This window comes from Lampris incognitus, chromosome 4 (genome assembly GCF_029633865.1).
Source record: "Lampris incognitus isolate fLamInc1 chromosome 4, fLamInc1.hap2, whole genome shotgun sequence".
Lineage (NCBI taxonomy): Eukaryota > Metazoa > Chordata > Actinopteri > Lampriformes > Lampridae > Lampris > Lampris incognitus.
In genome coordinates this window covers 15293572-15306498 of record NC_079214.1, presented here as the reverse complement: position 1 = coordinate 15306498, position 12927 = coordinate 15293572, and positions in this window count along the sequence as shown.

The window sequence follows — 12927 nt, the reverse complement described above, 5'->3', positions numbered from 1 at the left end:
ACGCTGCCGTATGTTTCTCTCGTTATCCGACTTTGGTAATGGGTTCAGTCAGACCCTACTTTATAGAGTGGGGTCTGACTGGACCAGACCCTACTCTATAAAGTAGGGTCTGACTAGCGAGAATAGAGCTCGTGGTTATATGGATATCAAAGTCTCCAATAAGAAAAACTTGATGATACCCAAATAATTTAGTTCTGTAAATTCTTTTTTTAACCCCCCTGCCCCCCCCACACACACTTTGTCTCCCCAATGGTATCCAGCCCGGTTGCTGCTCCACCCCCTCTGCCGATCCAGGGAGGACTTCAGACTACTACATGCCTCCTCCAAGACATGTGGGTCGCCAGCCGCTTCTTTTCACCCGACAGTGAGGAGTTTCACCAGGGGGACTAGTGTGTGGTAGGAGTACGCTATCCACCCCCCCCACCACCACCACCACCACCAGCAGTCCTCCCCCGAACAGTCGCTCTGACCGATCAGAGGAGGCGCTAGTGCAGCGACCAGGACACATACCCACATCCGGCTTCCCACCCGCAGACACGGAGGTAACGCGGGGATTCGAACCGGCGATCCCCGTGTTAGTAGGCAACGGAATAGACTGCCAAGCTACCCAGATGCCCCAGTTCTGTAAATTCTGAAGTGAAACTTTCATTGCACTTGGTGTACTATTACAAAAATTCGATTCTTGTTTCAAAGTAAAAGAGAAAATAAAAAACAGATGAGAACTGAAAAGATGGGGTGACATTAAAAAATATTCCCAGTGGGTGACAGCCACTCTAACACCGCAGCAAGTGAGATTTTTGTTAAAGCGGGAAAAAATGGATGTAGCTTTGCTTCACTGAGGGAGTGTGGGCAATTAAATTTTAACTATCTTATGAGGACATTAAGCTGAAATGCCAACAATGACTAAAGTCTGCCTAGAGGACTTCCAGCTCTCTTCATTTAATTATAGTACATTTGAGCCATTATGAACAATTAACACAATGCACTTTAGGTTGCAATATAGTGCCACAGGAAGTTCATGTAGAGGCGTCCTCTTGGAAGATAGTAGTTACAGGCCCCTCTTTCCCTTGATGCCTCTAATAGTGCTTTGAAGAAGCTTACTGCCTAGAAATAGAAGGTCAGCTTATGGGAATATGCTTGGGTGATCCAACCTCCAGGGATGGTGGGGGTGTCTACCTCTTTGCCTGCCAGATGTTTCTTAAGGACTTGCAGTCAGTTTTGTTCAGATGTTTGTTAAAGAGTAAGTAAGCGCTTTAAGCTTGTCTCCATCTATTCACGTTTAGAAAAAGGATAAAAAGGGGTACAGGTGAAGAGGACAGTAAGCGTGGTGTGGGATGGACTGAGTGTGGCAGTGTTGTAGTGGAGCATCTCACCGTGGCGTCTCAAGTCTACCCAAAAAGTTTAGTTGGCTGACACAGGCACAATGGATTTCTATATTTTATTGGTCTAGCATTACCCCACACGTGTCATTGGCATCATTTGGGTCTCAGCCTCTTGCCCCATATTAAGCAGGCGGTTCAGAGGAGGTTGATCTCAGGCGCGGCTGGCCAACAGAGAGCGCACAATTACCGCCTCACCATTCAACAAGCTTAACTGAAAGAGTCAAGCTCTATATACTTTCAAGATTACTTTGGAGATATTTCAACATAGTATATATTGTAAAGTTGGTGGTCGTTTTTTAAACAGTTTCATATGTATTTAGTGGATAAAACGTTATAATATGAAATTCAGTGCAAAATATGTCCACCGGGGCACTGCCCGACACATAATCAGGTCTAATTCACCATAAGCCCTCACCGACTCCTCTCTTCCATACTACAAGCAAATAGATGTAGATGAGCAAAATTAATAAGTGGTTGGCAGGGAAACTGAGCCCACGCGACAGGAGAAGCCTTCTCTATTGTTACCTCCCTACCAGACACGGGCATTTTTGAAAACGTAGCTTTTTCTGTGTTTTGGCCTTTCCCCCACACACAAACTATTTCAGGTAATTGAAAACGGACCTTTTCGAAAACTCCTCCCAGGGTGAAGATTTCCAGAAACTCCGCTTTCAGTTTTGACGTGTACGCGGGGAAAATGTCTTTTGCTTGTCGTTGGCTTTTTTTTCCGGCTTCTGATTGGCCAGCTTGACTTTAGGGTTAGGGTTATAGACCCTTTTATGACCTACGTCACGCAGAGTGCGCGCGCATTTTAGCAGCAAAAAAGGCAACTTCTCCATCGCCAATCAATGCAGAGTGCAAGTGGATTTCTGATCGATTGAGCTTTACATTTTTAAAGTGTCCTCTTGTTGTGTTGGGGGTTGCCAGAACAGGTCTACCGCATTCCATCGGTAGAAATTAATAAATATACATATCCGGCCACTCGATAGCGGGCCATTTTTGTCACGTCATCCACCCATTCCCTTATTGAATATGGATCGGGAAGTCGGGTGACATCACTTAAAGTTAATTTACTGAGGTAGCGTTCGCGATCTTTCGGATTAAGCAACTGTAGATACGACCGTACTTCCGCCATTTTTGCCGCCAAAATGTGCGCGCATACTAAATCACGTGATCACTGTTTACCAACTGTAAAAGGGTCTCTATCGCCGCCTATTGGCGTGGCATGCTCTTGACAGCGCGTTCATTGTGCTGAGTAGCACGTGTTTTTGCGTTTTCATTTGGGCAGACGGTTTTTTTAAACAGTGTTTCTGTGGACGGGATTTTTGTTAAGAACAGAGGAAAAACCCAGTACTCGTGCGTGTGGCCTAGGCTTTAGCTGGTCACGTTCAGCTCTACTTTGTCAGACGCAGGCTCGGCCCCTGTTCATTTTGGTTTATTTTATTTTATAGCTTTTAGCCCCATGAACTGTCCGTGTGTGACGTGCACTTTCAAGATTTCACCAGTAGCTGACCTAAAGGATGCTGCGCTGACTCCAGCCCTTCTAACTGGAGGTGAGTAGCTCAGTTAAAACCCTGCTTTACTTTGTGCCGTTGTTTCTCGTGGGCTGTATAACATAATGGACGTAGACACCGTGACGCCACCCGTTGGTTTGTGGACTACTGGTTTTGGCATTTTCCCTGCTCCTTTGTTATGTATGTTCGTCTTGTATCCTGTCCTCTGTATACTAAATCCGTTGCTTTAGTAAAGTGTAAAAAAAGAGAAAAAAAGTTTGGCATTTATCCCGTCGCCATCTTTTTTTTTCTTTTTTTTTTCTTTTTGTTTAAACTGGACGCGTCCATATTGGGATGAGAGGGCGGAACTGGGGCGGAGCAAGGAAGGGGTAGATCCGATTCAGAAACCAAGGACGGACGCTGCGCTCACCGCCGGCAACCTGATGGTGCCGGCTCTCCCGTGCTGAAGAATGTCTCCCCAGGCTTGGACGTGTGTGGAGGAGAGATGCTGGGTATACTGGGAGAAGGATGCTGACTATGGAGCTGCCAGGGAAGAGGAAAAGAGGAGGTTTATGGATGTGGTGAGGGAGGACATGCAGGTGGCTGGCGTGACAGAGGAAGATGCAGAGGGCAGGAAGAGATAGTAACAGATGATCCGCTGTGGCGCCCCCTAATGGGGGCAGCCGAAAGTAGTAGTAGTAGGATCAACTACGATACAAGGGTCACCAGTCTCACTTCGGCCTTTCCCTAGTTGACTGCAACTCATTTCAAATTCATTGCACGTTAGGACAAGACCAACTCGAAATGGCTGCGCCACATGACCAATATTAGTTTAATTAAGAGATTTGCGGGGGAAATTTTGTTTACATGGATAGATTATCAACCAGGCAACACCCAAAAACAAGTTCATGGCTATTTTAATATACACAGTGCCATATGCATTGCGACCAGTTCCTGACCCAGCTGTCTCTCAAAGCGGCCACGCCTTTAATTATGCATAACTTTAAGTTTAGATTCACAAAATAATAAAAAATCATTTAAAGTGGTTGTAGACAACCTTTTTTTTGCTTTAACTTATCCATTATGAAGTAAATGTTAACTGCAGAGTGTAATGGCTATAAAATAACGACACCATCGGTGTTTAGATTGGTTCTCTATAAGCCTCGCTTTCACTTTAGATTTTCTTCCTCAGAGTGGCAGTGGGATACGTGTTGTTTTTGTTCATCATGACCATCCTAGGCCCATACTAAGATGGTTTCAGCTCAAAAAAGGTAAAAATAAAATAAAATAGACACATTAAAAAAAAGAGGTGTAAAACCCCTTCAAAAGGGCCTGAAATACATATGGAACTTTTTAAAGTCTTTGTTTTTTTAAGTGTCATTGTAAATAACATTTTCCTCTTACTGAGTACATGATGTGTAGATCACCACAGCAACTAAGAGAAGAGAGCTAATTTATGGTTCTAAGGCTGGACCAGCTGGGAACCACCACTTATTAAACTAATAAACCAAGCACAGGACCGTAGTTAGAAAATAAAAAGGAAAAATAAAGATTATTGAAACTACTGAAAACTATAAGAAAAGGGGACAGGGGATTAGATCTTGATTTCCAGTATCAGTGTCCGGAAGTAGTGTAGTCTAAAGCAGTGTACAATGCTTGTCTCATATAACCTCAAACGTGTGAACAGTAATGTTCCCTTTGAAACACAGCCATATGGCTGGTTTGGCATCAACATCAGATGATGTATGACTGATATTACCGACATCTGACTGGTATCAACACTTTATGGTCTTGCAGTAAAATGTGTCCCTTCTGGAACACTGTTTTGGACTAAATCCCTTCACAAACGGCACACTTCTTGCTTGGGATACAGTACTTGCTGTGTTCACAGCAACTGGTGGACAAAAATGATATCCATAAAGAAGCATGAGAATGTAGTCTGAGAGTAGACCTGCAGGGACCAGATGTCATGTTCATTTGCCCTACCCAGAAATAAAGCCCAATTTATGCTCTAAATGTCGGCTAGCGGACATTTGTCTGCTAGCCGACATAAGAAAATGTGTCGTGTACACGACAGCCCTGAGAGACACAAAAAGTGTCTCCCATGACGTCAACATTGTCGAGAGACATCTGTCTGCTAGCTGACATTTGGAGTATAAATTGGGCCTTAAGTATCGGTTGAGGCTTTGCTTGTAAAAGATGCCGCTTCTTTCAGTAGGACGTCTATAACCAGCTTTTGTTCACTTTAAAATGCAAGCACTAAATGAGATGATAGATATAAGGAAACCAAGAAAATGGCTGGGGTGAAAAAGGCTGCAGGTCTGAGTCCCGAGAAAGAGACAGGGATTGCCATTAATATGGATTCCAATCTGGCTGTCCATGCTATTAACAATGATGAACTTTTGACAGTTCTGCTTGGAGTGGGAAAATGTGTTAAATCACACACAGCAGAGATTATAGAATCATAAATCATTTTATAAATCACCAAATCAGACTATAAATCATCCCTACCGGTGGAGTGGCGTGTCCAGGACAAGATGAGGTACCTAGTGACACATGAAGCATCCACTGTTATTTCAGGTGCCACAAAGTAATGTCACACTACCCACATTGCATTTGCACATCACGACTGGTTGTAAAGAAATATATTTCCCAGACTCCCCAAGTTGGAGGAGATTTGATCCAAGACAAAAAGGCTGAATCTACCTCTACCTTAAAAAGAGGCTAAGTCAGATGCAGCAGCAGATTGGAGGGATGATGTTGAAACTCATTGAGAAGGTGGACACAGATTTGAAAAGCACTACTGCCATCCTACAGCATGTTTGATCAGCAAGAGCCAACAAAGCTTTTTTTTTTCTTCATTGAGCACTAAGCTCACCCCACTAAACTCAGATGAGTTAAACACTATATGTAAGAGTGTCTTCATTTGTTCTGCCACCGAGCAACCGTGGTTCTCCTAGCGGGGAAGCAGGTCTGAGGTTCCAAAGACATTCCTCTCGTCAAAATAATAAAACATTGTGATCGCAATAAAATTATTTACATGATTCATGGAAAGGCACGGCAACTGGTCCATAAGCAATGCCAACTTCACACGGAGAGATTATCCACTCTAAACACTGTGAGTGTGTGTTTGTGGGTGCTTGAGCCGTTGTTTAAGACAATGGTTTTCGATGGCCAAGGATCAGTGAAAAACTTGACGACAGAGTTTGCAGCATTATCAGAAAAGCAGATACAATAAACTACCCATCAACACCATCCTCATCATATCTTCTTTTCCTGTAAACTTCTCAGGCGGTCCTAAGATTTTTTGTTATACTTTATGATGGAATAATCGTTTCTGATAGTCCATATTTACAGTCATGGGAAAATACACATGCAATTGAATATATTTATGGTCATTCTTCTTTGTGAAGATTTTCTCTGGTAAAGATTTGTGGCACCTGACACCCTTGTGATGGAGGAAAGACAGATTAGAAATGGCACTGCCAGTGCTGCAGTGGTGGTCGAGTTGTACCACAGTGATCCAAACACTCGTAGATTGGAAGACCCATCAAAATACCGGTTGTCAGGAAAAAGGCGTTGCATTTATACAAGCTGGCATTGCTGTTAGTATGCAGTGTAAGCACAGTTTCCCATGAAGTGCATCTTGTCCAAGGCAGGAAAAACAGTAAAAAAGAGACTGTCTTAGCCCCTGTAAGGGCAGACAAATCCTTCTTATCAACAGAAATATTAAAAGTTCTGCCCAGTTTTTGGGGCACCAAGCTCCAAAAACCACATCCAGTTTAAGGTGACATCAAGCTCCAAAATTACTTTTGTGGTATGATGGTGCTTCTGCAGCAAACATTCTGCGAGTCTGAATCCCAATGAAATGTAATCCAGAAGGGGCAAAATGCACAGCAAAATCAGTGTAAGACTGGGTGGCTGTGGCAACATTAATAATAAAAAAAAAAACAAACGAACTGATTGCTTCCGATCTAAAACCAGGCTGGAAATAAATCGAAGCACTCCATGTAAAAAAAGTTCACTTGATGTGAAGCAATTATGTATTTTATTATGTTAAAGGTAAATTCAGTCTTGTTTGCAGCGTATTTTACAGTATCATAGATTTCATTAATCATCTCAATTTTCATATATTGGCCAGTTTTAAGTGCTAAATTACTCTGAAGGTAATTAAAGGATTGGTTTTCAATAATAAGGTTTCTAATTAACCCCCTATGGCATGGTGTTGCCCTTAGGCAACAAACCACCCTGTTGGACTTCACACCGCTACTTTTATATATATATATTATATAAGTCCTCTGTGTGGAGTTTGCATGTTCTCCCCATGTCCATGTGGGTTTGCTCCGGTTTCCCCCACCATCAAAAACGCCTACATGTTAGGATTAATACAAATGTCTTTGCCCCTGACTGAGGCATGGCAAGACAAGCTGGAGTTGGTGCCCGGGTGTTGCACGGCTGCTGCCCACTGCTCCTGTCTACACAGCTAGATGCAGAGCATAATTTCCCTATGGGAATCAATACAGTATCTAAAAAAAAACAAAAAAACAAAACATATATATGTACAAAGGTATTGGGACACCTGGCTATTACACCTACAGGGGCTTTTATGACATCCCATTCTAAATCCATAGGCATTAGTATGGAGTTGGTCCCCTCTTTGCAGCTATAACACATATAACACGCTTCTCTGTCTGCTGAGCAGCTGATGAGTGCGAGACGCACGAAACAGGCCTGTACTGCTATGTATTAAAATCTTTTTTCCTGTATCCGCGTTGATATTCCACTCCTCATTAGTCGAGCACTCAACACCATTGACGGTTTCTGAAAAAAAACGCTATATATATATAGTATATATATATAATATATAAGTTTTTCCCCCTACATCTATCTTTATATATATATATATATATATATATATATATATATATATATGCATGTGCATGAGTATGTAAAGTAGTATGTTTGATTGCTTAGACTTATTTTGCTTTTATTTATGTACTAATTTTTTTTTTTTGTTCCTTGCCTCAGGACAACATTACCACCACTGTCACCACCGAGCCCACTACCAACTGTTATAAAAGGTATTGACATTTTGACATTGACCTAGTGGAGAGCAGCAAATATTTGGGCATGTTTCTTTATGACAAACTGTTTTGAATCCCTCTGTTTAGTTGATGCTACCTCAAAAAAGGTCCAACAAAACTTTTTTTTTTTCCTGAAAAAAAAAAACTCTTATCCGTTCTACTGAGATGATGACTGTCTTACAGAAGTTTCATTGAATCTGTTTTAGCCTTTTTTATTACTGTTTGGTTTGGAAACCTAAACTTGCCCAATAAGACTAGACTTGGAAGTCAGGAATCAGGAATCAGGAACATTTATTTTTCCATTTCATTGCATGCACCTTCACACATGACATGAAATGAAATATTGTTTCCCCCAGCAGTCCAACACAAAGACAAAAACACATCCGAACTAAAAAAAAAACTACAATAAACACATATATCCAACATATATATATATATAAAAAAATCACTGTCCCAAGAGAGTGAACGCCAGGATGACTGTTGGAACTGCCGGTGTGCATGGGCTAGCAGTGTCCTGTCAGACTGCCCTCGGTGTTTCCATTTCGGACGCAGCTCCAGGCAGGGAAGTGGTCCCTGGGCCCACTGGACGCAGTAGACCAGGCTCCCCCCGCCGATCCAACGCCAGCTCTCTCAGCCAGACACCTTCGTCACACCTCCCCACACTCCAGACCACCCATGGTGTTATTGGAACTGCCGGTCTGCATGGGCTAGCAGTTAGCTTAGCTTGCCCTGCTTCCACGTCCTGTCAGACTGCCCTCAGTGTTTCCTCCTTGGGCGCAGCTCCAGACAGGGCCATGGTCCCTGGACCCATAGGATGCAGCAGACCAAGCTCTCCCAGCCATCAAACGAAAACACAAACTTAGACACAGAGGTGGACAAAGACACAGCATGGACGGTACTGGGTGAGGCCGCCTCAAATGTGAATTCCTGCAGCCATCGTCCCACACCGGAGGTGGAAGTCTTCTTAAAATGGCCAGTAAGATCTCTGGGAGGAGTCAGGCCAAGCTTTTTGGTCATTTATAGCAGGCAGGTCCTGCCAGGACCATCTGCTCCATAGGGACATTGAACTATTGCACTCAGGCTGTTGGTTCAGGGCACCTGTTCGGAGGACTAAAAGACTCCATGTCTCTTTCATCCCAAATGCTATTGATATTCTTAACAGCAATTAACATTCTAGCTGCATTCCTTGCACTACCCTGGCACATTTGCACAATTGCATATACACTCACCGGCCACTTTATTAGGCACACCTGTCCAACTGCTCGTTAATGCAAATTTCTAATCAGCCAATCACATGGCAGCAACTCAATGCATTTAGGCATGTAGACATGGTCAAGACGATCTGCTGCAGTTCAAACCGAGCATCAGAATGGGGAAGAAAGGTGATTTAAGTGACTTTGAACGTGGCATGGTTGTTGGTGCCAGACGGGCTGGTCTGAGTATTTCAGAAACTGCTGATCTACTGGGATTTTCACGCACAACCATCTCTAGGGTTTACAGAGAATGGTCCAAAAAAGAGAAAATATCCAGTGAGCGGCAGTTCTGTGGGCAAAAATGCCTTGTTGATGCCAGAGGTCAGAGGAGAATGGCCAGACTGGTTCGAGCTGACAGAAAGGCAACAGTAACTCAAATAACCACTCATTACAACCAAGGTATGCAGAAGAGCATCTCTGAACGCACAACACGTCGAACCTTGAGGCAGATGGGCTACAGCAGCAGAAGACCACACCGGGTGCCACTCCTGTCAGCTAAGAACAGGAAACTGAGGCTACAATTCGCACAGGCTCACCAAAATTGGACAATAGAAGATTGGAAAAACGTTGCCTGGTCTGATGAGTCTCGATTTCTGCTGCGACATTCGGATGGTAGGGTCAGAATTTGGCGTCAACAACATGAAAGCATGGATCCATCCTGCCTTGTATCAACGGTTCAGGCTGGTGGTGGTGGTGTAATGGTGTGGGGGATATTTTCTTGGCACACTTTGGGCCCCTTAGTACCAATTGAGCACCGTGTCAACGCCACAGCCTACCTGAGTATTGTTGCTGACCATGTCCATCCCTTTATGACCACAGTGTTCCCATCTTCTGATGGCTACTTCCAGCTAGATAACACGCCATGTCATAAAGCTCGAATCATCTCAGACTGGTTTCTTGAACATGACAATGAGTTCACTGTACTCAAATGGCCTCCACAGTCACCAGATCTCAATCCAATAGAGCACCTTTGGGATGTGGTGGACCGGGAGATTCGCATCATGGATGTGCAGCCGACAAATCTGCAGCAACTGCGTGATGCTATCATGTCAATATGGACCAAACTCTCTGAGGAATGTTTCCAGTACCTTGTTGAATCTATGCCATGAAGGATTAAGGCAGTTCTGAAGGCAAAAGGGGGTCCAACCCGGTACTAGCAAGGTGTGCCTAATAAAGTGGCCAGTGAGTGTATGTACTTGGTGTGAATTTCCATCTCTCTGTGCTAGTTCTGTGATTTGACGTTGTTGTTGATATTGTCCTTTTGTAATCAGTCATTATGTGAACCCTGGCTGCATAATACATTTCCCCTAGTGGGACAATAAAGATAACGTTGAACCTTGATGTACAGTTAGACCACTTTTGTTTGGGCAATATCATGCTGAAGTGTGGAGATGTTCTCAAATGCATAATTATGACTAGTCAATGTCTTACTATCTCCTGATACGTACAGGAAATGGACACAAGAACATTTTAAGGGCAGAAGGAACATGATCAAACAGTTAGGTTCATTCCCTCTGACAGTGAGGACCGTGAGCTTGAGGAGAATGACAATGAGGACAGTGAGCGTGAAGAGAGTCAGGAAGAGTGGAGCCCCGAATCAGGTTTGAGAGAGAGTTAGGAGGTCAGGTGGCAGTCAGGGGTCAGTCAGCAGAGTAGTGTGTGTGTGTGTGTGTGTGTGTGTGTGTGTTTGTGTTTGCATGCATGTCAGTGGATGAAGAGGGGTATATGACGCATTCAGATTTGTGCTTCCTGCTTTCTTTTTTTTAAAGGAGAAAGCCTGTATGTTGACAGTGAGACTGAGTCTGAGTCTGTGCATGAAGATGTAGTAGAGGTTAAACTTCCACACCTACCCCAGTGGAGAACACCCCACAATGCAAATGTCAATACTTACCCAGAATGGCAGGGCCTTTCAAGATCTTATGATACCATGTCACCCCCTCCAGTACTTTAATCAGTTTTTTTCTGAAGACATTCTGAATGTTATTGTAGGGCAGTCAAATCTATATGTGAAACAACCTCAGTACAAAAGAATTGGAGCAGTTCCTGGGTACTGTGGTGTACATGTCATTGCTTGGTTTACCAGGCACCAGCATGTTTTGGAACAAAGCCTGTCAAGTGTCCCGAGTAGCTGACACCATGACACTGAATAGATGGGAGGCCATCAAAAAGTCCTGGCACTTCAGCAACAATGAAGAGAGACAGGAGGAAAATGATGACCCACTCCACAAGATCACTGGTCACTCCATCTAACCTCAAAACTGACATCAATCCCAATGGGTGAGAAGCTGGCTGTTGATGAGCAGATCATCCCTTTCAAGGCAAGAGATAAATTGAAGCAATACCTGCCAGCAAATCCAAAGAAATGGGCTACAAGATACTCAGCTGGCTCTGATGGTGTCGTGGTGTGGTGTTGAAATCTACACGGGGAGAGTTGTATCCCCTGAGCTAGTAGATGTGGGAACAAGTGGCAATGTCCTCTGCCTGGCTCATTCTATACCCAAGTAAGAGAACTACAAGCTCTTCGTCCATAACTGGTTTGTGAGTGTCCCTCTTGTGCTCACACTGGCTCAGCAGGGGATTCACTGCACTGGTACTGATCATGGCAACAGACTACCAGGTGTCAGCTTGATGTGCAATGCTGAGCTGATGAGATTAGGACATGGATCTTTTGAACAGAAGATGGCCATGGTTGGAGAAACCACCTTGCACGTTGTGAAGTGGTACGATAACCGCTCAGTGAACCTTCGGAGTGATTACACTGGAGCCCGCCCAGTCACCGATGTTGACAGGTGGGATCGCAAGAGAAAGATGATCACCAAAATCCCCTGCTGTGGGGAAAGAATACAAAAATGATATGGGTGGGGTGTATAGCTCCCTCCAGTAATAGACCTGAGGCACGAGATCATGGTTAAAAAGCGGGGCTTTATTCCTCTATTGGACCAACCCGTGAGAACTGGGTTAAAAAAAAAAGAAGAAAAAAAATGCAATGAATGAAATGTATGTATGTATTTCTTGTATTCACAATTCTTAATTCCCTTATAGCAATACAATAGGTAGCATATTGAGCTGACACATTTATAGTACATATAAATTATGCATTAAATATATAATAGAAAAACACAACGAGATGACGTTAAACTCAAACATACCTCTTAGGCTTCTCACTATTTAAGAGGGGCTAAATCTTGCTTGCTTCATCCTTGTTCTTGTCCAAGGTCTTGCTATTGTTATTTTGGCCCTTTTTGCGTTTTGCTTGCAAGGTGTTTCGTTTTATTAATTACGTGTGGAACACTGGAGCAACAGAAATTAGTTCCGCCTCTAGGACTACTATATTATAGGTAGGAACCCAAAAAAAATAGCCGAAAAGGTGCCAAACTAGAAACCCAGCTGACAATGTGAGGCAGTTACAGGGTGGATCTGCTTGACTCACTGATTGCATTGTACCAGAAAAACAAAAAAATCGGATCAAAGAAGTGGTACCACCCGCTGGTGTTTCACTTCCTGAGTAGGATGATCAAATAATTAAAAAAAAAAATTCTAATGCATATATTGGTTGTTTTCCTTATTCCACTTATATGGAAATTCTGACACACACATATTGTTGCCTTGAGGCAACAAACCAATATCTGGTTGGAGGGGCACATTTTATGATGGATATCAGGGCTCAAAAAAAAAAATGGGATGAAACATTTTCTTCCCCCTAAAATAGAAAAGCATG